At 35.8% G+C, this 25,139-nt stretch overlaps 1 long non-coding RNA gene across 1 annotated transcript in view; it reads right to left on the bottom strand.

Moving 5' to 3' along the window:
- Nucleotides 1-2,211: 2,211 nt before the first annotated feature.
- The window catches only part of LOC125699152 (uncharacterized), a 53,707-nt gene continuing 30,779 nt past the window's right edge, over nucleotides 2,212-25,139 (bottom strand). The window contains exon 3 of the long non-coding RNA XR_007379460.1: nucleotides 2,212-5,642. This is a non-coding gene — a long non-coding RNA (uncharacterized LOC125699152). The remainder of the gene's footprint in view (nucleotides 5,643-25,139) is intronic.

The raw sequence follows: 25,139 nt of genomic DNA, 5'->3' as shown, positions 1-25,139 counted from the left end.
GAAGGTACACCATTGGAGATGTGGCTTTACTCACAGCGTTAGAGGCCAGTCAGCACTGTGAGAATAAAACCCCTGTATTTCTTTCCATGATTTGAAGGAAAGAAGAGTGGGATTTTTCACTTCTAAGCTTAACACTAACTTAAAATCTCTCTAATAATGATTTTCTATAATCATGTGAACATAATTAAAAGCAAATTTCAGTACTGAAAGTGAAATAGAGCATCCTAATACATGCATCGCAGTATATTCTATACACACGTACCTGCGAATGTAAATACTGCAACTAATACAACCTTATTTGAGATTGTAGACTGTAGCAGCTGGGAAGCTCTTAGAGGAAAAAAAAAAACCTTAAATTATAAAAATAAATAAGTATTTTAGGCAATAAGAAGATTACTCATTATTCTTTCTAAAGGTTAAGTCAAAAGGACCTAGAATTAATGAATATCTGCTCCTTCAAAATCTGAAGTACATTGGTCACAACCCCCCTCTTTCCACATTTTATTTTTCTTACATTAGCCACCAAATCAGTCAGTAGTAAAGCTGTCAAAGAAGTTTTCAGAAACTGAAGAATATAAAAGAAAAGCTTTATTTTATTTGCTAAGCAAGCATTTTAAATAACTGAAAGTAAAAGCAAAAATTCATCCAAAAAGAAAAAAAATGTATTTCATAAAAGTCTGCCCCTAAGGCAAATACACTAGTTTAGCACTATGTTTTTAAATGCTTCCCAACAGTTTCAACAATCCAGAGACCCTTCCTTATCCTGCAATTTATGGCTCTTCAATATCAGAAAGAATACCTACTTTTAGCTGTGTTGCTTTTAGTTCTTATACTGACTGAAACTCATGTCAGCAGAAACTGTTCCTTATTTTTCTTAATTCTGCCTGGGAATGTAGCTCAACAAATCTTCGGATGAATCCGAAGACAAGGTAGAAAAATCAATTCTGACATCTCGCTGTTAACTTTTAGGCGTTTATATAGATATTATACTCCGTGTGCAGAAAGGATCCTCAGTTGTATTTAATACTTGTTGATCTTCATGAGTTCTTTAATTCTTGAAACATAAAAATGGCTAGAGCATGGTAACTTGCATTAGTCACGTATATGCATGTGAATTAAGTGGACACATTAAGGCAAAATAATCACTGGGATACTCTGTATTCTGAACATCTAAAGAGTATTCTGTTGTGGCTGCAGTCACACCTAGAGCTGTGTAACTCGAGGTAGCTAGTTCTGACGGATGTAACCCAGTTTGTGATCGAAGTGGAAGAACTGATTAATGCTTACAGAAAGGTATTTTGCCTGACTAAACTATAGCTATTAAAATTGATTATCATTATTAGAAAGATAGTTTTAATTATACTAACTGTAGTTAATATTAACTATTTCTTAATGTCTTAGCAGAAAAGAAAACAAACAAACAAACAAACCAAAAAAAACCCCACAGTTTAGACAACAAATTCATCACAGTAATGTTTTAAGATTTTCCCTTTTTTAAGATCATGGAGCAGATACTCCACTAGTGTGAACTATGCGACTTCCCTTGCTTCACTGCAAAATAACTGCAACGACACCATTAAGACTGGCATCAATACAAGCCCTCTAAGCAATGGACTAGGAAAATAGAGTAACAGAAAATTCAGCACACTGTGGGTTACTGACAAGCCACGATTTCCTAGCAAAGCTCAAGTCTCTTAAACAAAAGGAGGAATCTGGTATCTCCTGAAGCCAATCGTGTCTCTCAATTTAGGCAGTTCCAGTACAGCACACTAAGTAAGCCACAGAGATAGGCATTAAATCTACTGCTTTAAACCTTGCATTCTCTCATTCACAGATTTTCATTAAATAAATCTGACATACAGCATTGAAAACTCTTTACATGCTCCAAACATTTCCTTACAACAGTAACGAAACTCAAGCTTGATCTGAAAGCTTTTATTTTGAAACTTCAGTGAGGAATTGAGTTTTAATCTCATCCAAATTGAATTAAGTGCCTTAAATTAGCAATACAAATTCAGTATTCCTGAGCTCTCATGAATCTAAGTGACAGGTGAAGAAAGACCTCCAGCTCAGACACAGAGTACTTGATCAAGACAGAAGTGAACACAGCTCACTCATATTTAAAACATTCTTTCATATATTTTTAATAAAACTGATACAAATTCAAACCAACTTCATAAATCAAACATTATTCAATGCATGAGGCTTCAAGGTTTCCCCTGTTATGGCTGTGAGCATGCCTGTCTCTGAGACAAGGGTTTTGCACTTGAATGCTTGAGGTTTTATGAAAGGTTTATTGGATTTCATAGTCCCTTAAGGGGAAACCCTTTAAATGTCTTTGCAATTATAAGTCTAATAACAATTTCAGCTCTTGGACAGAGCCTTGACTTGACAAAGATAAGGAACTGGAAGTTGCTCAGTCAATACAAAGCTATTAATCTCTGTCACCCTGCTGTCATTGTGGCTCAGGGAAACAATGTAGTTTCTTGACCTACGTGAAGTCATGTAGTGATTTTATTCAGGATGTCAGCATTCATCAGTACAGATTTTGTCACACCCCGACTCACTTGAAGAGCTCCAGTTCTTTATCTTGACTGCGTTGACACCATTCAGATACCAGCAGTTTGTTTCAGCCTCTGCTTATTATTATTATTTAGCACTTACTCATGTGTAAAAGCCTCTAAGAACAAAGTTTTAAGCTGGCATATAGGCTGTTTCGTCACTGTCTTCTGTGTCCTCAGAAAAGGACAGTTTCAGGTTGCCAAATGCTCTATATGCTGTCCTATTCAAATGAAGGTTAATTTTGTTCATCTTAGGTAAAATTAGATTATTATTTTTCCTTAGCAGTGTGCGTTTTAATGTCATCATTTTTCTGATCTTGACACAGTGTAAGAAAGTTCAAACTCCATAGCAGGTTATCCAGCCAATATTCATGAGCTAGAAAGGCACAACTATGATGAATTTAGTTTAAATGAGCCAAATTTAGCTTTCTCTATTTGTTAGCCTACCCATGCTACACAGAAGATAGAAAATATATTACTTAATGAACTTATTTTGAAGTCTTTTTGATTAGCAACAAGACCTCTGTTTTCTTCTAGAAAACTTAGGAGCAGGCTACAATTTTACTGTTTAGCAGAGATATGCCAGAAATGTGCTTACATAAATATTAAGGCTTCAGGAAAAAAAGAAAAACCATGCAAAACATAATATAAACACTTCTTACAGAATGATAGTTGCACTCAAATCTTTAATAAATATTTGCTAAAGGAATTACTGAATCATAAAAATGTGTAGCACAATAAAAGCTGATTAGTAGAATAATGTATGAATAATAGATGTGTTGTATAGACTGTCAAACAACTATTTGTGATATTATACTGAACAACATATATGGCAAAGCCTAGAAAACAATCTCCGTACCAGAATAACAGAAAAGTATCTATTGTATCCTTGTACAGCTGTAAACATAAACATCACCAGCTTCACCAGAACAATATGAGAATGCTCTACATGAACAAATACAAAATGTTCAGAGTGCAATTATATTCTATCAAATCTGCGATGCTGATCATTTTATATTGTATCATGAATATGAATAATACTGTAAAATAGTAGGTGTTTTTTCTTTCTCAGTGGAAGTGCAGAGATCTACAAGAGAAAGCTAATTTGGTCTTAAAATAATCTGCTATTTAAAATAATGCTTAGGTCAGGTAAACACCAACTATTAAATGTCTACTCTACAAAAAATTAATATACATCTGTATATTCACCCAAGAATATTTTGTATAAATGACTATGAAGTTCAAATTAGAGGCTGAGCAATATATTTCTTTAAGATAGTCTAGTGTCATTCTGTTTTTAAAGAAATCTCTTCTTCCTCACTCTTTTATTTACTTGTCTATTTCTGATATTCCCTGTCTGTCCTATTATCCTTGTATTCTTACTCAGCTCTGCCCTTGCATCTGGCCTCTACTCTCCATCTGTTTTGCTGAACAGGTTGCAGAGCAACTTATATAATAACTTTCAAATCCTCCTGCTGAAATTGGCTTTCACCAGCCTGCTGATCTTACGCTTGCTGAGTCAACCTGCTCTTCTAGATGTAGTCCTTCCAGTGTACAAGACTGACAGAAGGCAGTGCTGCCTCAGCAAAGTCAACATGAATAAAGGTGAGAGCAGGCAGCTGTAAAAATAAGCCAATAGTTTCAAATGAAGTTTTAGGCGATGTAGGCTTCAAAGTATGAAAAAATTTAAATTTTTTTTTCATAATGTAGACAATTAACTGTCATTTCTGCATTTCCATTACTTTCCCTTTTTATACAGAAAAATTCTGAAAACCAGCTCACTCAGAAGACATTCATTGAATGTTCTTGTTACTACAGAATTGAAGTGAATGAAGAAACTGGATTAATGTCTCATTTGTCGTTTTCTAGATTTAATCCTGTCAAGGCAGAAATCTATGCTTACTGAAGTCTATAAAGCTGTTTTCAATAACATAGGATTAGAACCCAAAGGTATAGCTGGAATTGTTATTTATCTCCATTCCTCCACACCAATATATCCTATATCAAATCAATTGCCATTGTCTTTTAGTTTATTTTCTTCCTCAACTATCATTCTCCCTCCTTTCAATCTTTATGTCATGTGTATCTTTTTCTCTTCAGTTTCATTCATTACTTTTTCTGGAGTTACAGCAATTACAAAGAAATACCACTACTTAGAATTATGATGCATATAACGTAGTGTGCTAATTTTAAGCCAAAGACCTTCTCAGTATTTTCTGTGTATAGATATTTTGTCTGTGTATATGAACAGATAGGTGTATTGATGTATGCACACGTGCAGCACCTTTCATAATCGGCCCTGAAGTAATATACAATACAAACAAATTCAACAACAATAATAATGAAGAAGCTATTAGCTATTATAGAGCCAATTATTGGTTCATATTTATTATTCATGTTACTAACACTATTTAATTATTACTTTCCTTTCAAGCCAAGCCAGTATGTTTCATACTTCTGGACCAGTGCCAGCTCTATGTTGCAGTTTGACAAAATGTACTGCAAAATTTACTCTCTTTCTCATGCATTGATACACTGTGCACAGCTGTCATCTTTTAACCTCTTTCAATGCAAATTAGATGGAATTGTCAGGAGAGCACAAAGGGATTTCAGGCAGTAACAGTTTGGTACAGAGTGATCCCCTTATGTTGGTATTTTCTTCTCTCTTTCAGTTCCCCCATTCTTGAGTTCCATATGGAGGTTCCAATCCTTTGTGACATTATATCCTTGGATATATTCAAGGCCTCTTACTAATAATAAAGCCTAAGTTATTGTATTCATTGTTCATTCTGTTCACCAGTACTCATCTATCTTCCATTTCATATGGCTGAAGCAGATTTTCCCACAACCTCTAGGTTTGCTAGGAAAGTCATGGATAATATCAAATGCAATCCATCTGGAAGGCACTATGAATTTATAGCTGCTTATCCTGTTAGAAGACACTTAAGTTTCTGATAAGAACATCACTGTGCGTGTGATCTGGAGGTGCCTTTTATAAACTAAGTGGCCCATTTTCTGGCAGCCAGATGTTGCACTAAGTATCTCCATATAACTTGCTCCTCCTCTTCTTCTCCATCACTACTGTAACAATGAAAGAGATCATATAATATCATAAATACAAATGCTTTCACTTCATTACCCATACATCTAAAGCCTCTTCCTGTGGTTTTACTACAGTTTTCAGTCTCATTTATTCTTAAAATGTCATTTGCAAGTATTTGTCTCATTAAACAAGAGGTTTACATTTGAAATATCAATACCCCAAATTTAATATATGATAATTTACATATTCATACACTCATTTTTCCACTGCTTTTATCTTAAGGCTAAGACCCTCCTGCTTTAGTTTTATCTTGCTAGGTGATAATTTTTATAATGACTGAGTTATTAGTGCTCAAGAAATACTTTTAGTGTGAACAGCTGAAATACTACCTAGAGTCCACGTGCTATCAGAACATGTTTAGGTGTGACGTTCTGAAAAAGAGACCTCTGTAATAAGCAGCAATTTAATTAGAACAGGTCTGTTTGATAATATATAAACAGTTCAGAAGCTCTTCAGATACTTGCATGAATATAATCACAGGTTCATCCAGGGTTGGAAAAGACCTTCAAAGATCATCAAGCCCATAAACTTGAATTACCAACTCCCATCATTAAACCTTGTCCTTTAGTGCCACAGCCACAAATTTCTTTTCCTCCAGGGACGGAAACAACATCACTTCCCTGAGCAGCCCGTTCCAATGCTTCAAGAAATTCTACTACCCAAACTAAACCTCTGGCAAACTTGATACTGTTTCCTCACATCAAGATACAATTTGCTTGTAATGGCACAAAAACCCACACTGGTGCTTAATCTCTCATTCTCTCAGGCTAGATGTTAAAAAACAAACAAACAAACAAAATCAGTAAAAAAAAAGCTTTAAAATCATAGTCTTGGCAAAATCATCATATCTGATAATTTCGACTTGATTATATGGTGATGACAATGTTTCACTGTGTAACTTCTTTATGTAGAAGTTATTTCATTAAAAGTGAGATTGCACTGAAAACCCTTTCCCCTTGCATTGAGCAAAACAACAGAGGCATATCCAGAGATGCTTCCTGAGCTGTAGAAGATATAAATCAATGGAGTTGCACTGTGCGGAACAATATATCTCTTTCAAATTGCTTCCAGAAAAAAACTGCTCCATCTGCTTGCTTCTTGGTAATAAATTAAGGCGACAAGAATAAAATGGATTTTAAAATAATTGAGAATGTATTATAAAGAAAAAAAATTAAGTCAAAGTATTCCTATGTTGTTCCACATCATCATTACAAATCAACACTTCCAGTAGCGTTTTCTTTTGCTCAAGCATTCTGACATAACACTGCCTCTCACTGCATCTTAATGTTTTTGTTTTTTTTTTTAAGAGCAAACTAAGATCATGATATTAGTTCAGAGCAGACTAGAAACTAATCTAAGGTCAGTAAATTTTCCCAAACCAATGCCTTAAATAAGCCTCTTGTTCTCTGTCTCAATAAAATCATAAATGCAAAATGAACTTATTTCTTAATATCTCATCCTTTTGGGAAGTCATTCACCTTGTGAATTTTGAAAAAAAATCTGATTGCTTAAGGCTGCATTGTATATAAACACAAGCATACACAGATTTGGACAGATTTTCCAATATTATGAAAAGCTAAACAGAAAAGTCAACCAATGTTTCTGTCTTCGCAGAACAGACTGAAGACGTTTCTTGTTTCCTTCAGACCAATATATGTCTTAGAACAATCTTAGTATGATAAATCTTTATGGGATATAAATCTTAACATAAAATCACACCTCTTTTTTCCTAATTATGCCTACTGGTGAGTGCTTTAAAGGAAACTGTCAGCCCTTGAAAATGCCCTGAATTTGCAGTCAGAATATTCTTGTTCTCCAGAGCAAGTTATTTATACTTCTTGTAGCTTACTTCATTCAAGCCTTGTATCCAACGGAAAATTAGCTATCAGCCTAATCCAAATCTCATTTTTTCCAATCAGTATTTAATAAAAGCTGATTAAACTGTATTAGATGTTGCTATTACAAAGAGGTATTTACACTGTAGAAAAAAATGCCTCAAGGGAAGCAGTAACTATGCAAGGTATGGCTGCAGCAGGAGCAAGTAGAATTCTACTGTGTTTAAGTTTGACATTCTAGATTTTCATACATCTCATGAAAGAGGAGCGTATTTGGGTTTTGGCTAATTTATTCATAAATTATGCTATGTTACAGAACAGATTTGATCTCGTTCAGGGATAAACCATTCCAGAATGAAAAATTATTATGCATTAAACACCCCTATATAGCTGCTGAAAGCATTTGCTTTTCATCTTATGTCTCATTATTCACCTTACTGCAGATCTGTGGGTGTAATAACCATAAAATGATCCTAATGTCCTATTGTATATTATTACTGGAATGTAGCACTGCGGCTTAGATTCAGCTTACTCCTTGACCACTGAGGGTCTGCAAGTTGTTGCTATGAGCAGTAATGCCTTTTTACATGGGAAATTTCAACACTCATGAGTACTATATCACTGAATTAAAAACAAGGTCTTAGAAATTAGTAAGGGTGGCCAGGCTTGAAAATAGAGTTCCTTCCTTCAAACAGATGTTATCTACAGAAAACCCCTACACCAGAAACATGAAATATGTAATTAAAGTTCTGCACTGAAAAATAGCATGCCCTGATTACACACGGTCAATGACAAAACCTTTTGAAATCTTTCAACAAGACAAGACAGTGATACTCCATAAAAAGACTGAGGAGAAGATTGAATTATATTACCTCAAAATATGAAATTAGAGAGCTCATGAATGTATCCTAACTTTGGCAGTGGACTACAGAGCTTGCAGTTATTTTACCTACGCTGAAGGCAGGTGGATACCTTGCGGTCTTCTACGGAAGTCTTTTTGTGTCTGTTTTTAACCTGTAGAGTTTATGCACTGTAAGAAGAAGCCCAGTCAGGAAGTATGATGGATTCATCTCTCTTCTCATCTACCTGATCTCTTTGCTATTACCTCTGACCTCTGCAAAAACTGGGTTTGATTTTAAGTTGGACACCTATTGTATCTTCATAGTCTCTTTCTGAACTATTCTGAAGTCAGATATTTATACTAAGAAAAACTACTGTTCTAAGATGATCAATAAATTATCTTACATTAATTAAAAAAAAAAAGTTTTGCATCTACACTTTGAGTAATAATAAAAGGAAGATAAAGCAAATCATATTAGAAATATTAAAACCAGCCATATTGTCACCCAAAATATCTTTTTGCCTTTAACACACAGAATTCAGCAAAAATTTTGTCTGAATCAGGACCACAGCATTCACCAGGAAACCCATTCCCAGCTCCAGATGCAAAGCCAATCAGTACGATTACAGTCTCCATAAATTTTACTGTTATTCAGAAGATACAAAATATATTTGAAACTAGTCTAGATTGACTGGAACTATGCAACTATGCTTACAGCAGGAGAACATCAGGCCGTATTTTACTATTACAAAGAAAAATCGTAACGAAACACTCAGGTTTGCTTTACAAACACCACACAGAAAAGAAGTCAGGAAATGATGGCACAAAGCCAATGCATGTTTGATTTCAAGAAGCATGCAATTCTAAAAAAGCACACACCTTACTACAAATTCTGCCAGAAACCAACTAATCTCTCAAAGTGTCATGTTCCCCTTGAACAAATAGATCTGTTCTACAAGGCAGCTTAAGCCCTTGCTTCAAGGAGTCTGTGATGTCGCAGTGCTTGTGGCCTCTCCCAGTGCATTTTTCCTAAGGTTAACTTACAATCCGTTAACTGGAGTAAAGTCAAGATAGGAGTACGAAGAAGAGGTAGAAGTTCAACAGAGCATCATTGTAAATGCTGAATGAGAACAAAGGCATGGTAGCCATAGCAAACAGTCTTCAAGAAAAAAGAAATCTTGCAGAAAAGCTAGATTTTAGTGGAAAATAGTTGCTTTGCTGTTAATGGAAAAGATTTCAACTGAAAACAATTCTCCTTAATGGATATAGAAAACTTTAACTCCAAATTATGACTTCTCAGTTGCTTGCAGCCATATTCTCAGCAATTAGAACAATCACCAAATTCTTTTTTTTTTTTTTGTGAGAACTCACACGTACTCAATCTATTTAAGACATTCATATTTAAGAAATGTAGCATAAATATGCAATGCCTTTCAAAAAAATCAGTCAATAATGAAAAAACAAAGTGCCAATGACAAATTTCAGTCAGAGGCACTTACAAGGATACCAGTAAAATATAATAAAATAAAAATAAAGTATAAAGAGAAATAAAACCCCCACAACAATGAAATGACTAGCACTGGTACAAAAATTTCCTGCTGACAGGCTGAATCTGTTTAGAGAAAAAACAATACTTTCCCATTTATATTATTGAATTCATTATGAAAGTTCCAGTAATTCCACTCTCTGGAACCTTTACAAACACTGAATTATACTGTATTTCTGAGAGGAAAAAAACCTTATTTCCTCAAACTTTTAAGACACTTCCTATAAATAGCTAAATACAAATACAATAGCTGAATTACAAAAAAGATCTTTTATTGTGGTGATTCTCACATTTGCTGTTCTGACAACATAGATGTGACTTTCACTGAAAGATGAAAGATTGTAATTGGAGTAATAGAAGTAATAGGAATGAGAATGATGAACAGTATAAGCAGCAAAGGGATTGCCAAGGAAACTAAGAACAGGTTCTAAAAGGGGTAATGTTTGTAACGTTAGTGAACAGGATCTGAGTAGCTCTAATTCAGATAGCTCAGATGGAAACAGCCCAAACTAAAGCTCACATTTGAAAGGCTGACTTATATCAGTATCATAACAAGCTAGATTAAAAGCAGCTTGGTTATGTTTAGTCACACCTTTCAATTGGCTGAAAGGATGCCAGACAATTTCAGTGTAGTTATTGCTAATCGTAATGGCATAAGTAAACGCAGCTGCCACAAAGTTTTCCCAAAGATTCCTAAAGCAGATCAAGATATAGGTTTGGATCCAGCATGAATACCTGGCTAATAAATATTTTATGGAAATTACATCCTCAAAGATGAGAAGATCTCCAACTCTGAAATAGACATTCTCTTCAATTTACACATAGTTGGAGTCACATCATGTCTGTATTTGGGGACTGTACTATTTTGGCTATACGTAGGTTACTCTGAAAGTAATGCCTCCCATTTATTTCCATGGAAATGACAACAGATACAAGGAGCACAACAACCAGAATCACAGAATCACACAATTGTAGGGGTTGTAAGGGACCTCTAGAGATCACCGAGTTCAACCCCCCTGCCAAAGCAGGTTCCCTAAACCAGGTCACACAGATAGGTGTTAAGGGGAGACTTGAATATCTCCCGAGAAGGAGACTGCACAACCCCGCTGGGCAGCCTGTCCCAGTGCTCTGTCACCCTCGCTGTAAAGAAGTTCTTACGCACATTCGTGCGGAACTACCTATGCTGCAGCTTATGTCTGTTTCCCCTTATCCTGTCTCCATGTACCACATATCACCCTGCTTGATAGAGCAAATTCTCAACTGCAGTCACCACCACTAGCTGTGAACTTTTGCCAGTGATAAACAAGAGCCTGCATGTCATGCTTGTAAAAGTCTGCAACAGCAGAGGTGACCCACTGTTGCTGTCACCACTGCTGAAATGAACCACCCACAACCTCACTGTGCTCACACCCACGGTTTGGTCACCATAAACATTCAGCAAGTGTCAATGAATGTCAATGGGTGCAATTTTTTCAACATGGAGGAATTCAGCGACACACTTTTGCTTCATATGCACTTCCATATCAGCCACCATTTTGTCAGACCCTCTGCTGCCATCTGTTACATGGCAACAAAATGCAATAGAATATTGCGAGGAAGGTTTAAACTCTCCTGCCATCCCACCAACATTTTCCTCTGATGTCATGGGCCAACAGAATACAATAGGAAGCATTACTTTGAGAGTACCTCTGTGTACATTTCTCTGTATAGGTACATATATGTATTAAAAAAAAAAACAAACGTTTTAAAGGTGCAATTACTGAGACTGATAAACAATTTTGATTATTTTTCTGTGTTGGAAAAGAAGTATTGAACTACTGAACTCCATCTCAGCTCCAAGAAAGAAACTTTCCTCTGGCAAGAAGGAAATGATATTGATTAGATGAACTAAATTCATAAACAGTATAGGCAGGATATATATCACCGGCTTCAATATACTGAGCTACTTGATTATGCTCAATTTTTCTTAACTTGTAAAATAATTTGAATATCTGAAGTCCTCAAAATGTTTTAAAACTTTAGTACGACAATATTTATCACTGGAAAACCTGCTTAACCACACCAGCAGATAACTCAGTTTACCCTCAGCAAAGTCAGTGGGGTAAAGTTATAACCCCTGTGTTTGTGAAATACTTCTAAAAAAAAAAAAATAAATACTAATTAACAAAATTCTATTACCTCACTGTTTTAATGTTTGTATGATAAACCTTGAAGATGTTAGGCAGAATGAGTGACTGGAACAATCACAAAACTTAAACAGAAAACATTAAAAAAAATATTCAAATATAACTTCCTTTTTCCTATAACTCACTGAAGTTACACTATTCAAATCCTGCAGAACAGCTTTAAAGATTTTCTCTGGCTTTAATCTTGGGCTGTTCAAGTAGTTGACTATCTAGTTAATTCTAGGAACAACTCGACCTTCCATTTGGGTTGTGATGTGAAAACCACACAAACTGATGCCAGGCACAAACTGCCATCATTGCTAAGGAGCTCTGTTCATTATAGCTGTGTGCTAGTGAGCTATAATTTAAAGGGTCAAAAGCCTTGTTATTTTATTATGGGGTTTTTCTCTTTTGATGACTGCACTAACAGACCTTGTTCTATTTATTCATTGACATTTATGTTTATATTCCATGGGGGATGCTCATCTATCTGCCAACCTGTGTCAGCAGAATTATAAACCTGTCAGCGACACAGTATTTTAGTAGTGACCTATGTTGGCTGTAAAAACAAATGTAAATGTTCAATTACTTAGCAATGAAAATAGTACTTTCTAACAAATAGAGTCAAATAAATTAGTGACACCAGTCATCCTTAAAATAATGAATTTATATCATCTACTTTGAATTGTGTAAATGCTTTTGAAAGGCTCTATTTCACTTACTACCTTAAGAAAATTGCAGGTAATTTTACACGTGTCTAGAATGTGGTTAAAGATGCAACTACTGAATAACACTTATAAACGTTTTGCAAGGCCCTGCTGAATTTGAATCATTAGAACTGACCAAGTTCCAATATTCAAAAATTGTCTCTCCTGGGCCACAGATGTTACTAAACTGGGAAATGCCATCTCAACATGTCGGTTGGTATTTGCATATTCAGCTATAAGGAACTACTTACTATTTGTTAAACCTTTATGATCCACATTGCTCATCTAACCATTAAATATGGAGTAGAGGAGATTGCAGGAGGTTATTAGGTGTGTGCTCCTGTGTCAAGGTTTTATAGAAGACTACTTTTTGCTGAGGGTGGTGGGAGGGAAAGGGAGAGCATCAATTACTGCCAAAGTCTTTAAATTAAATGTAAAATTAATCACAGCATATTAAAACTACAAAACAGCTCTTGTAATGTGTGCTCATTTTAAAGATAAGCTAAATCAGCATAACCACTACAAATTAGCTCCATTTCAGGAGTTACAAATACAAACAAATCCAGTCCTTCAGTCTGCATACACTAGGATTATGAAGGATTTGATTCACAATAGCCAGACTAATTACATTTAAACACGACATTCTTTCATATGAGTTCTCAATTACATTGAAGAACTAAAAATAAATAAATAAAATTAAGGTTATAAAGTCTATCCCTCAATCTGCTAAATATTAAAAAGGAAGAATTTAGATCTACCATAATTTTTCCACTTAATACACCATGTATTTTCCTAGATTTAAAATATTTTGTAATTGAAGAATCAGAAAGTTTCTCTCATTTAAAGTTTCAGAGAATCAGAATCACCGAAACACCAAGGTTGGAAAAGACCTACAACATCATCCAGTCCAACTATCTACCTATCACCAAGAGTACTCACTAAACCATAAACCTCAACACAACGTCCAAACGCTCCTTGAACACCTCCAGGGTCGGTGACTCCACCACCGCCCTGGGCAGACCATTCCACTGCCTGACCACTCTTTCAGAAAAGTAGTATTTCCTAACATCCAGCCTAAATCTCCCCTGATGTAGCTTGAAGCCATTCCCTCTAGTCTTATCGCCAGTTACATGAGAGAAGAGGCCAACCCCCAGCTCACTACAACCTCCCTTCAGGTAGTTATAAGAGCAGTAAGGTCTCCTCTGAGCCTCCTCTTTTCCACACTGAACATTCCCAGCTCCTTCAGCTGCTCCTCATAAGGCCTGTGCTCCAGACCCCTCACCAGCTTTGTTGCCCTTCTCTGAACCCGCTCCAGGGCCTCAATGTCTTTCTTGCAGTGAGAGGCTCAAAACTGAACACAGTGCTCAAGGTGCAGCCTCACCAGAGCTGAGTACAGAGGGACAATCGCTTCCCTGTCCCTGTTGGCAACACCATTCCTGATGCAAGGCAAGATGCCATAGGCCTACTTGGCCACCCGGGCACACTCCTGCCTCATGTTCAGCTGAGCATCAGTCAACACCCCCAGGTCCACTTCCTCTAGGAAATCTTTGTTACTTTGTTTCTGTGTTACTTGTTTTTCCCATTAAAAGGAAATAGTTCTTGAACCACGTAATTTGATGTTTCCTATGAGAGGGAAGAATTATCAAAACCAGTTATCTCCTGGTTTTAAGATCTTATTAAAAATACCTTTTTTAAAGCTTTGAGCTGTGGCATTTCTTTTAGAGAAACTTTAAAAACAAACTAACAAAAACCTTTGCAATAAATGCTACTTTTATTGTTAACTAATAGCTTCAGAAACATAGTTTGCTTTACTAAACCATGAATAAACAATTTTATTTTTTTTCTGATAGAACTTCAACTGACTATGTCCTGGACTCATTAATTTCAGATACTCCGAGAGTAATGAAAGCAGAAACTATAGAAGTAGGTCCACCATCATACTATTTTACCTATGATCCTATGACAGATAAGGATTATTCTTACAATCTGCTTGAATCCTATTTACCCCAGTCATCATGTAAGTTTAATTATAGTTTCAGGCATCCCCCATAAAAGGGAGAGAATATCAGAAGAACAAGAGTTATTGCATTCACAGGTAAAAATGCTCTATCAGTGTCTCTTCTTAGGCATAGATGTTTATGCTTCAAAGAAAGTTCTATTATGACAGTTACAAACAGATTTGCAAAAGAATTAAGCAATTTGGTGGCCAAAGTCCCTACAGACTTTGATTACAGGTGTTACAATGCAAACTGTGCTGGTGAGTTTACGTGGAAGTCTGGTCCTGATACTTGTGTCCTAATGGAAATTAAGATCTTTTAAAATTCTCTCTAATTATAAATGCTTGAAGATTTTGAAGATGTGCTTTTCATTTTATTTTATATTGAAAATAAATCCTTTCCAGAGTTGCTGAGAATCTGTCCTGTCCAAGTCCCATGAACACTGGAAACTCTGCACATAGTACTGACAGGTGCATACCCATTTCTAGAAATTCTGGTTATTCATTATTGGAAAATGATCAAGTCTGTTATACCCCTTTCTCAGTCACATGCTTCAGCAAAGTAGCTTCAAACTGATCACTGTTCCTTGTGACCCTTTCAGCAGTTAAATGCTTTGTTTGGGTTTTAGTTGTTGGCTTGTTGTGTGTTTTTTCAAGTTGGTCACATGCCAAATTAACTGCATACTCATTATAAAGATATTCTAAATGACATAACATGCTCCAGAAAAGCTTTTGACAAAGGACTGATAGGTGATTGTTGCCATTTCTGAGTGATGCAGCTGCCAAAACTCACGGGCTTCAGGATGTTTGACCTTGCACAGACAGTGATCTGTCTTCATGAAAACTGACTGTCACATGCACATGCCTCAATTTCACAGAGGAGGAAATGTAAAAAAAAAAAAAAAAAAAAACAAAAAAAAAAAACCTTGGACGTCCCTAAAGAGAAAAAATGCATAAAGCTTTAAAGCTTTCAGGGTCTCACAGCCAAATTTAACTCTGAATCTCCCAAGTGGATGTACTTGAATACAAACAGATTTTCCACAAATCACAGCGTTGACTTTATTTCATGGCCATCACAACCGCAAATGAAAATTTCTCTGTCCTCCCAGAGCTAAAATGCTTTTAAGTCTTCATTAGCACAGAACCATTTTTTGTCTGCAAGGTCAAAAAAAAGTTTCATTCACAAGGAATCATTCTACATGGCCGGAAAAGAGTACATTTTTTAAAAAACACTCAGCCCCATTTAATACCAACTTTCTATGATGATCAGATTTCTTTTTTTTTTTCCTATCACAAAATATGTAAGAAGCCACCATGAGCCAGTAGGGGTAAGGGAAATAATGTCTTAATTACTTTGCTTCGGGAATGTTGTGGAAGCTGGTTTTGCATAACATGCATGTTAATGGTTCAAACAGGTTCATCTGTTAACAATTATATTAAACAATATAAATGAAGGAAGGATGCATTCACAGAATCACAGAACCACCAAGGTTGGAAAAGACCTACAACATCATCCAGTCCAACTATCCACCTATCACCAAGAGTACTCACTAAACCATAAACCTCAACACAACGTCCAAACGCTCCTTGAACACCTCCAGGGTCGGTGACTCCACCACCTCCCTGGGCAGATCATTCCACTGCCTGACCACTCTTTCAGAAAAGTAGTATTTCCTAACGTCCAGCCTAAATCTCCCCTGATGTAGCTTGAAGCCATTCCCTCTAGTCTTATCGCCAGTTACATGAGAGAAGAGGCCAACCCCCAGCTCACTACAACCTCCCTTCAGGTAGTTATAAGAGCAGTAAGGTCTCCTCCGAGCCTCTTCTTCTCCACACTGAACATTCCCAGCTCCCTCAGCTGCTCCTCATAAGCCCTGTGCTCCAGACCCCACACCAGCTTTGTTGCCCTTCTCTGAACCCGCTCCAGGGTCTCAATGTCTTTCTTGTAGTGAGGGGCCGAAAACTGGACACAGTACTCAAGGTGTGGCCTCACCAGAGCTGAGTACATTGTTGATTTGCTATGTTCACCTGGGATCCTTTTAGAGTGACAAGAATGGCATATTATTGAGTGACAGAATTCAGGGTGAATTTGAAGGAATGCAGGGATAATCAATATTGCTCTGTACAGAAAGCAAAGAATGTATTTATTGACATACTAATTTTCTCAACCATGAGAGCAAACTAAAACATCGTCCCCTTAATCTTGGGAAAATTATGTCAATGCCTTAAAGACAGATTTCTCAAATCATCAAAATTAGGCATATCAAAAAACTTAAACCTTCAAAAATAAGAAAGAATTGCTTTTATTGGAAGAAAAAAAAAAAAAAGGAGAGATTATGTATGAAAGAAGCAACTTCATACATGTTGGAATTCAATATTTTTCACTGTGATGGGTCTGATCACTGGACTGCATTGCTGTCAGCCTTGCAGGTACACACCATACAGTTTATGACTGTTTTGCTGTGATCAGAGGGACTAGAAAGGGAAGCTGTGCTGGGTCAAAGCTTCACGTGGCTATAGTATTTCTGGTTAACCAGAAGTCCATACTGAGCCACAGTCTGAATTTTCAGAGTTGCAAACATTTCTAGAGCAAATTTTAAATCTTCTTTCCACTGGCACTCAGCAATATTGTTTACATCACAGTATCATAAACACTTAAAGCTGGCATAATACTGTTGGTATTCCTAAAAGGACTGGTTTAGACAGTTTAATCCTAACCATTACCACTGGCACCAAACTCTTTATGCCATGGAAATAATTAGTAAAGGCCGGGACTCTGCTTTTTATTTAATTTTTTAAAGAAATAGTAATGGCTTATGCAGGCTTTCATGAATTGTACAACAACAAGAAAATTTGAACTCAAAAGAGTTCAAAACACAACTCAGATGATCAGGAATGCAACTGTAAATTTATCCAAATCTAATAATCACTCCAACCCTGTCAGAAAACTGCCCATGTTCTCACAAATAAAGGATCCCCCCATGGGATCCTTTAATGGACTCAAAATATTCAAATACCTTTTTTGGTCTCATTTGGAGAGAAAAAGATGACACTGTCATAGCAGAGAATCCTCTAACAGCCAGGTTATCAGCTCAGTGACACAGGAGGAATAGTGCCATCTACTGAATTAACTGAGCTCCTTAAAACACAGCTCAATAAGAACGTCATCTTTGATTCATTGTACATAGGTTGTTGCCCAGTTAATTTTATAGTAAATTGCTATAGTAAAGATACTTCAAGTCACATATGACCTGCTGTTTTCCTTTGCCATCAGTGAATCTCAGAAGGTTATTCACAAAAGAAATAAGGTTATTCCTTTCAAATGTTTGCAGCGTTACTGTAGATAACCTCGCATAGGCACAGAATACTTGCAACAATCCCAAGTGGAACTGTTGGTCATTAAAAATTAAAGGAAATAATAAGCTGTAACATGAAAATAACTGGACAAAAAGGAAAAAAAAATACATTTACTTTTTTTTTTTTTTTTTTTTTTTTGCAAATATCCAAGGAAATCTGGAAATTCAGCATTTGGCATTAAGAGAAATGTGATGAAATAGACTTCCAAGGGTTCACATCACCAAAGAGAAAGGAGCAGGGTATCCTGCTCTGTAAATAGTTACTGTTTAGTAGCATTGAGATGACGCAAGCATAAATGGAAAGTATAAGATATTACGGACTTTGCAAACTGAGAGAATATTGACTGAACAAGCAATACTTATGCATATAAATGAAGTCTCTACAAATGCTTTATCATCAGTTGTGCCAGGAGGGAATTCAAGGAATTGGCTGCTATAAGGATTGCCAAATGACTAAGGAAATGTGCACATAAATGAATCTTTTACTTGGTTAAGCAACTAACCTGATCAGAGGCTATTCTACGGTTAGTCACTGAAAATAAAACAATGAAGCAAGTATTTTCTAAATCCATACAAAACTAAGGAATGCCAAATAATCATAAAATTAGGTTCAGAAATACCTTCAGGTATTTTAGATTTGATAGTACAGAATTCAAATAAATACACTGTTCTAAATTACGAACACTGAAAGAAACATCTCAAGAAATATTACTTTAGAAGATACAATTTCATGGATAGTTGTTATAGAAAAATGGAAGATCAAAGGAAATATGTAATTTAGAAATGCATGAATGTTTCTGTTCTGCTAATCATACTGTGCACACTTGTTATTCTGCAGTTCTCATACACTTTCCCCATTAGGACTTCTGACTATAAGAAATGAAATTCAGACTGTGAACTACTAGCTAACAATAAAATAGGTACAACCTTAACTACTAGAAACAGTGTTATGAAGTCCTTCTAAACAGTAATACTATGTATTGTAATTACTGAAACTTTTTCCAGATTAGATTTTTCCATTTATATGTAGCATAACTTCAGGAGTTTAGGCAGTAAAGCGATTTTAGAATGATAAATGTTAAAACTATATTGAATATTTAATGAATTTAAGAATCTACCATGTAAATGTTAAATTGCTTTGTGCAGACGTTTTGGCAAATCCACAGAGGTTTCAACAAACTTTTACAGGAAATGAAAACATCATGGTACTCATTCTGTTAAGAAAACATTTTCATCTTTGAAAACTCTGTAGATTTTCAAGTTATCTTGTTAAGCAACAGAAGCCCTATGGTATGTGCAATCAGCCCAGTCACACAGCATGAGTAGCCAGCTGAGAACATAGCTTCATCCCACACTTATCGGAGTCAATGGAAAAATTATCTACAGAATTTTATAACTGAAGTATATAGGAACCTTTCCAATTGTTTCAATGGGCATCAAGTCCATCCCATCACCAGAAGCAGAAGCTATAGTCCGTGAGTAATATATGAGCTATCCTTAGGCTGCAATCTATTTGCATAAACTTCTGGTTGAATTACTCAAATACAGAAAAAAATAAATCAAAATTGAAATCTATTCACAGTTAAATGGCAAGCTGGAAAAGAGATTTAGTGAGTTAAATTATTCATCAAGCTCCAGTGAAAGCATATTTCAGAGATTCATGTTCCCAAGTGAACTCATGCTCTGCCACAGCCTAGCTAAATTTAGCATGAATAAGCTTCTCTGGACAAACAACAGCCAAATAAAACAGGTGTCCTAATACATGCACTCAACACCTGTTATTTTGCAGAGAAACACAACCACAGACACTGTTCTCATTTGATTTATTAAGACTCTCAGTATGTACAAAGCTTTTCTGTACTGAACACCCAAACAGGGCCTTGCACCAAAATGGATTTCTGATGCTGCCCTAAATACTAGATTCAAAACAATTTGCTTTTTTGTTCCTTCCCACACCTGACTGACTTATAAGCTTTAAAATATCAGTTGGTTACCTGTACTATAATTGCTGTGAAATCTTTTTCTTTCTTTTGTAGTATATTTTCTAAGATAAGGTGACCAGAATACAAATTCATGTTAAGTCATGAATTTGCCACTATATCATGGAATTTGCAATTACTTCCATATCTTTTAACTTTCTTTTTTTTTTTTAATAATTTCAGTAACATGGTTCTATAAACATGGAAATTTTATTTCACGGATTCTATGGACTTTTCCATTCTAGTGCTAGATTCTTCACTAAAGCATCCTTCACATATAATTTATATAATTTTTAATTTAATTTATATAATTTACGTGGAGCTGTTGGACAGGGTCCAGAGAAGGGCCATGAAGACGATGAGAAGGCTGGGGCACTACCTCTATGAAGACATGCTGAGGGAGCTGGGCTTGTTCAGTCTGGAGAAGGCTGTGATGGGACCTCATTGCAGCCTCTGCACTTTTAAGAACCAAAAACAAACGACTCATCTCTTAAGAAGGGTTCCTGCACAAACACTCAGGTGAGAATACCAAAGCAGTCACATCTGCTTGCACAACCCCTTCACTACCAATTTCTGAGAGGACATGTAAACATAGATGGGGAAACAATGCCATAGGAAATACAATGAAGAAGCAGAGTTCAGCTCTAAACATCTGTTTGGAGACTGTCAGAAAGCTCAGGTGTCAGGGGAGCTCTGACAGGAGTCTGGTGCTGACAGACGAGGTGGGCTGGAAAAGAGCCCTGGGTATAAGGAGTATGAAAGGGTGAAGAAACAGGATACTAGGAAGTGAACTAGAAAGTAATACTGCTTGAAGAACAGTAAAAATCAGAAACAAGTGCTGACACTAATAAGCTGAATGACTGGCAGTTTGACCAAACATTGTTAGAAGAGTGATATGCAATTCACTCACATTTGCCAGGATAAATGTTAATTTTATGTTAAAGAATTTACTATCTTTTTGTAGATGAAGTAAAAGACAAATGACTAAAACATCAGCATGTGAATGTGCATAAAAATACAGATTCTCAAGAACGAGTTAAAGCTGCTAATAACAGTCCTAAATGAAAATTAAGTCTTTGTTGAATTCTAATGCTTATGAAAATTTGTAGATTTCCACAAGAAAAATAATATTAATAAGGACTCCAGAAACATACTCACTTCAACATGAATAGAGAATATCTAAGATAAGCCACTTTTATCCAATAGAAGGAGTCATAAAATAATGGAAAGAATTGAAAACCAGTAAGATAGCATTAATATGTAATGACTGAGAAGATGAAGAGTAGAGAGCTTAGAGAAAAAGCAAGCAGAAAGAAAAAAGGGGGAGATAAGCTGAGCTGAAAGCCCCAAACTTTGTTTATTTAAATTAACTGAAGTGAAAGAAACAGAAAAGTCACTGAAGTGAAACTAACAATGGATACGGGCCATAAAACGAGTGTGAGAAGGATCAATCTGCTAATGGTACTGACCTCTCTACTCATGCTAAAGTGGTCAGGGCAAAATACAACATTTGTACTTAGACATGGTAAACAGCAAGAGAGCAGATAATTGCACAGGCACGCTTTCTCAAATCAATGGCATTTTTTCCTCATAGTTTATCTATGAGGAGATAAAAGCAGAGGTAATGATCTACTTAGCTTACACATTAATTTGTATTCAAAGAGCTAAAGCACAGTAAATAATAATTACCAACTCACAGTTTTGCTCTAAATCTTGTTCCAAAACTCTCAGCTGCCAATAAGTACTAATTCATTTTGCAGATTTTTTCTTCTCCTTTTTAAAAACATTTCTGCATTTCACCCACTTTGTTTTCAGGAGACAACTGCACTGCAGAATAGCTAAGCATTAAATAATGTCAAGATCTTCAACAGCATAAAGATAGAAGCAGTTTAACTCTCCATACATAATTTCACTGGCTTCAGTGAGATGCATAAAGCCAAACAAGCAAAATACAGGATCAAATTATCAAAATACTTTTTTCAAAACAAGACTGTCAAACTCTACTTGTAGGAAAGGCTTTTAAAATTCTTTAACTGCCATACTATATCAAACTTGCTTTGATCTCTTTAAAGAGATGCAAGTTCAAATGTCTAAAATCAGCTACTGCTCGATTCTGTTACTGCTGTGATAGAAGCAGGAATCATGCTGACACCTAGCATTTCTTTTTCTCCAGAAATATATTTCTGAGCTGCTTGTAGCTGCTTGTAATACAAACTATAATCATCTGTTCAGATAGTTTAAGAAGGATCATATCTGCAAAAGCAACCATGTTTGTTCTAAGCAAGCTTTTTGGTCTGGCTAACAAGAGTGAATAAAATTATCTACTCTGAGCTACTCCAAATTTCTTACTAACTCACATTTCATTATGAGCTTATATTAATCCTAAATTTGCTATATGCCTAATCTGAAAGGAAATCAGAGACAGTTTCATTTAGGTTCTTTGTTTTCCATCTTTAGCTTCACCCAATATAGTGGAAAAACAATAAAACAATATTTTTTTCTGATGTTAGTTCTGTTTTGTTAATGTCATCCCTTTTATACTTTCCTACACCACCTCTGTAACCTGTACAAAAATAGATACTAATTTGTTTTGATTATTCACAAGTCTGGGAGTAAGGAATCACACAGATTAACACCAAAAACCTCTATTAAATGTGATGAACATCGAAGTACAGAACATAGGAAATTGACACATGGATCGAGTCCACAAGAAATATAGCCATACTGTTATTAAAGTGTTTACATGATTCTCTCTTCCGAGAAAAAAACAAAACAAAGCCAACACAATTCCCTTATCATTTAGATGTTTTCACTGATATTTTACAGTTACATATACAAATACATATACAGATATACAAATACATATACAAAAGTCTATGGTGTCCCTCACCACATCCTATGCACAGAATGCACTTTCAAAATATTCAAAGATTTATAAGGAAAAAAAAGCTATCAACTTTTACCAACCAATTCACTTAGTGGCTGAGTCCTACCTCTCAGTAGGAATTTAAGCATTTTTACTCCTCTTCAAATTAATTGGAGTTTGAAATTTAAGTGATTTACCCAGCATTTCACAGGGTTTCTGTATTAGGAAAGAGAACCAAGTTCAGCTCTCTAGAGTATGAAACTCATCACACCATTATTCCTTTCCAATGAAATATTTCACTTAAAAGCTCCTTTTCCCCTTTCATTTCTAACACAGAAAAAACATTTCTAAGAGATATTGATTGAATTAAGCCTTACCTTGACATTCTGTCTGAGCACAGCAGGAATCGTTCCACAAAGAAGGGAAAATGACTTGCTTTGGCACATTACAACTTACTGTTTAAATAAAAACTAATAAAATGACTTCGCTATTCATGATTTGTGCACCCATGTATTCCTTTAGATCATTCAATTCATTCATCTAACCCCCAGTAACTCCACATGTAGAAGACAGAGGAAACAAGCAGAACACATCTCTGCACTGTTGAAGATGAGGCCCATTATCAGAGGTGATCTGCTAGTGACTTCTGCAGGAATATCAGATGGTTTCAGGTCGTATTTTACAGGCCAAGAGCAGCAACATGAATTTAGCTTGCAAATTAATTGGAAGCTTTGGTACCTGTAGAACTCCAGCACACCATGTTTGTGATGGACTATTTAGCAGGCAGGCATATGTTGTATTAATTTCAATAGCCATATTTTCTACTCAAAAGACAAATACTAAGGAAAAATGTCATCACATGCTTTTGCTGAAATTGTCAAAGAAATTCCAGTCTTTAGATTATGAAAGATTGTGATTTCAGTATAATTCCAACAATTTTATGCCTATAAATTAGGTATGTTTTTAGATTTTTTAAAAAATCAATTAGTACAAAATGCCCATGTAGTACACACTTAAGAATTAAGAGGTATTTAGTTTAAAAAAGGAAAATGTTCTTCTCCTATCTAAAAAGGCAACGAAGGAAAGGCTACTGAGGAATATCACACTGTCTGCACAGGGAAGATTCGTTGGATGTGTTTTAGAAAAGCAACAATATATGTAGTAAAAGGATAACTCAGAGTGAAAAAAAAGCAAGAACAAACAAAACAAAACAAACAAAAAAACAACAAGAGAACAGGAAGCTCCTCAACAGGTTTAAAAGATAAAAGAAAGGAAAAAGAAAAAAATTGGTATGGGGAATTCTTCCAAAGGGAATTGCGTGTTTCCTACATAAGGCAAGAGAGAATTTGTACAATATGTAAACACAACAACATTAAAGCTATACAACCCCTCGAGAAATGCGCACGTTTCACTGGGATGTCCTTCAAGATCTAAATGTTTATGGCTAGCTGTTTGTGCTTTAGGATTTCTCAATCTTATAGTACAACACAGGGCAGCAATTTGCCAGCAAGCAACAATCTGAGTTGGCATATTTATATAATGCAAAGCCATGTGTAACTACTAACTTAGTCCCAGTAGTCATATCACCCATTCTCTTGAACTGACACTCTGTCCTCAGCAGGTCCTCCACTTAGCTTGAGCATTACACCACGGTAGCACAGCTGTTTGCTCCTGGTTCTGGAAACAGGGCAACTGTATTCTGTTCCAAGAGATGCTACATGAGGTCAGCATGCCTTTAAGCACTTAAATTTGAAAACGTGCACCAATATATATAAGAAATTATAATGTTAATATATCAGACATGAAACACCATCCTTGACATCAGTCCTTTGAATATTTTTTCCTTATTAATATGATGAAAAATGTAGAAGAATAAGACAAAAGAGGAGAAACCCTATAAAAAAGAAAAAAATCCCCTTTTTCCCTCATCTCAAACTGCAGTGTCATAAAAATAGGTTGACTTTTCTTTTTTAAATCCTGCAAGGCAAAGAAAATACAGTAGTTACCAGTGCCAACCTGGCACCCACTGGGTCTTCTGCCTTGCCAAAATCTTTCATTGAGCTGCTAGTTGAAAGTGTGAGGAGCATGCTGATGCAGCAGCTGCCGCTGTGTTTATGTCCTGTACTGGTGGAGCTTCTCCAAGGATTTCCTTTAGAACAGCTCATCTTCAGTTCAAATACAATA

This window comes from Lagopus muta, chromosome 12 (genome assembly GCF_023343835.1).
Source record: "Lagopus muta isolate bLagMut1 chromosome 12, bLagMut1 primary, whole genome shotgun sequence".
Lineage (NCBI taxonomy): Eukaryota > Metazoa > Chordata > Aves > Galliformes > Phasianidae > Lagopus > Lagopus muta.
This window is presented reverse-complemented; position numbering and strand designations above follow the sequence as displayed.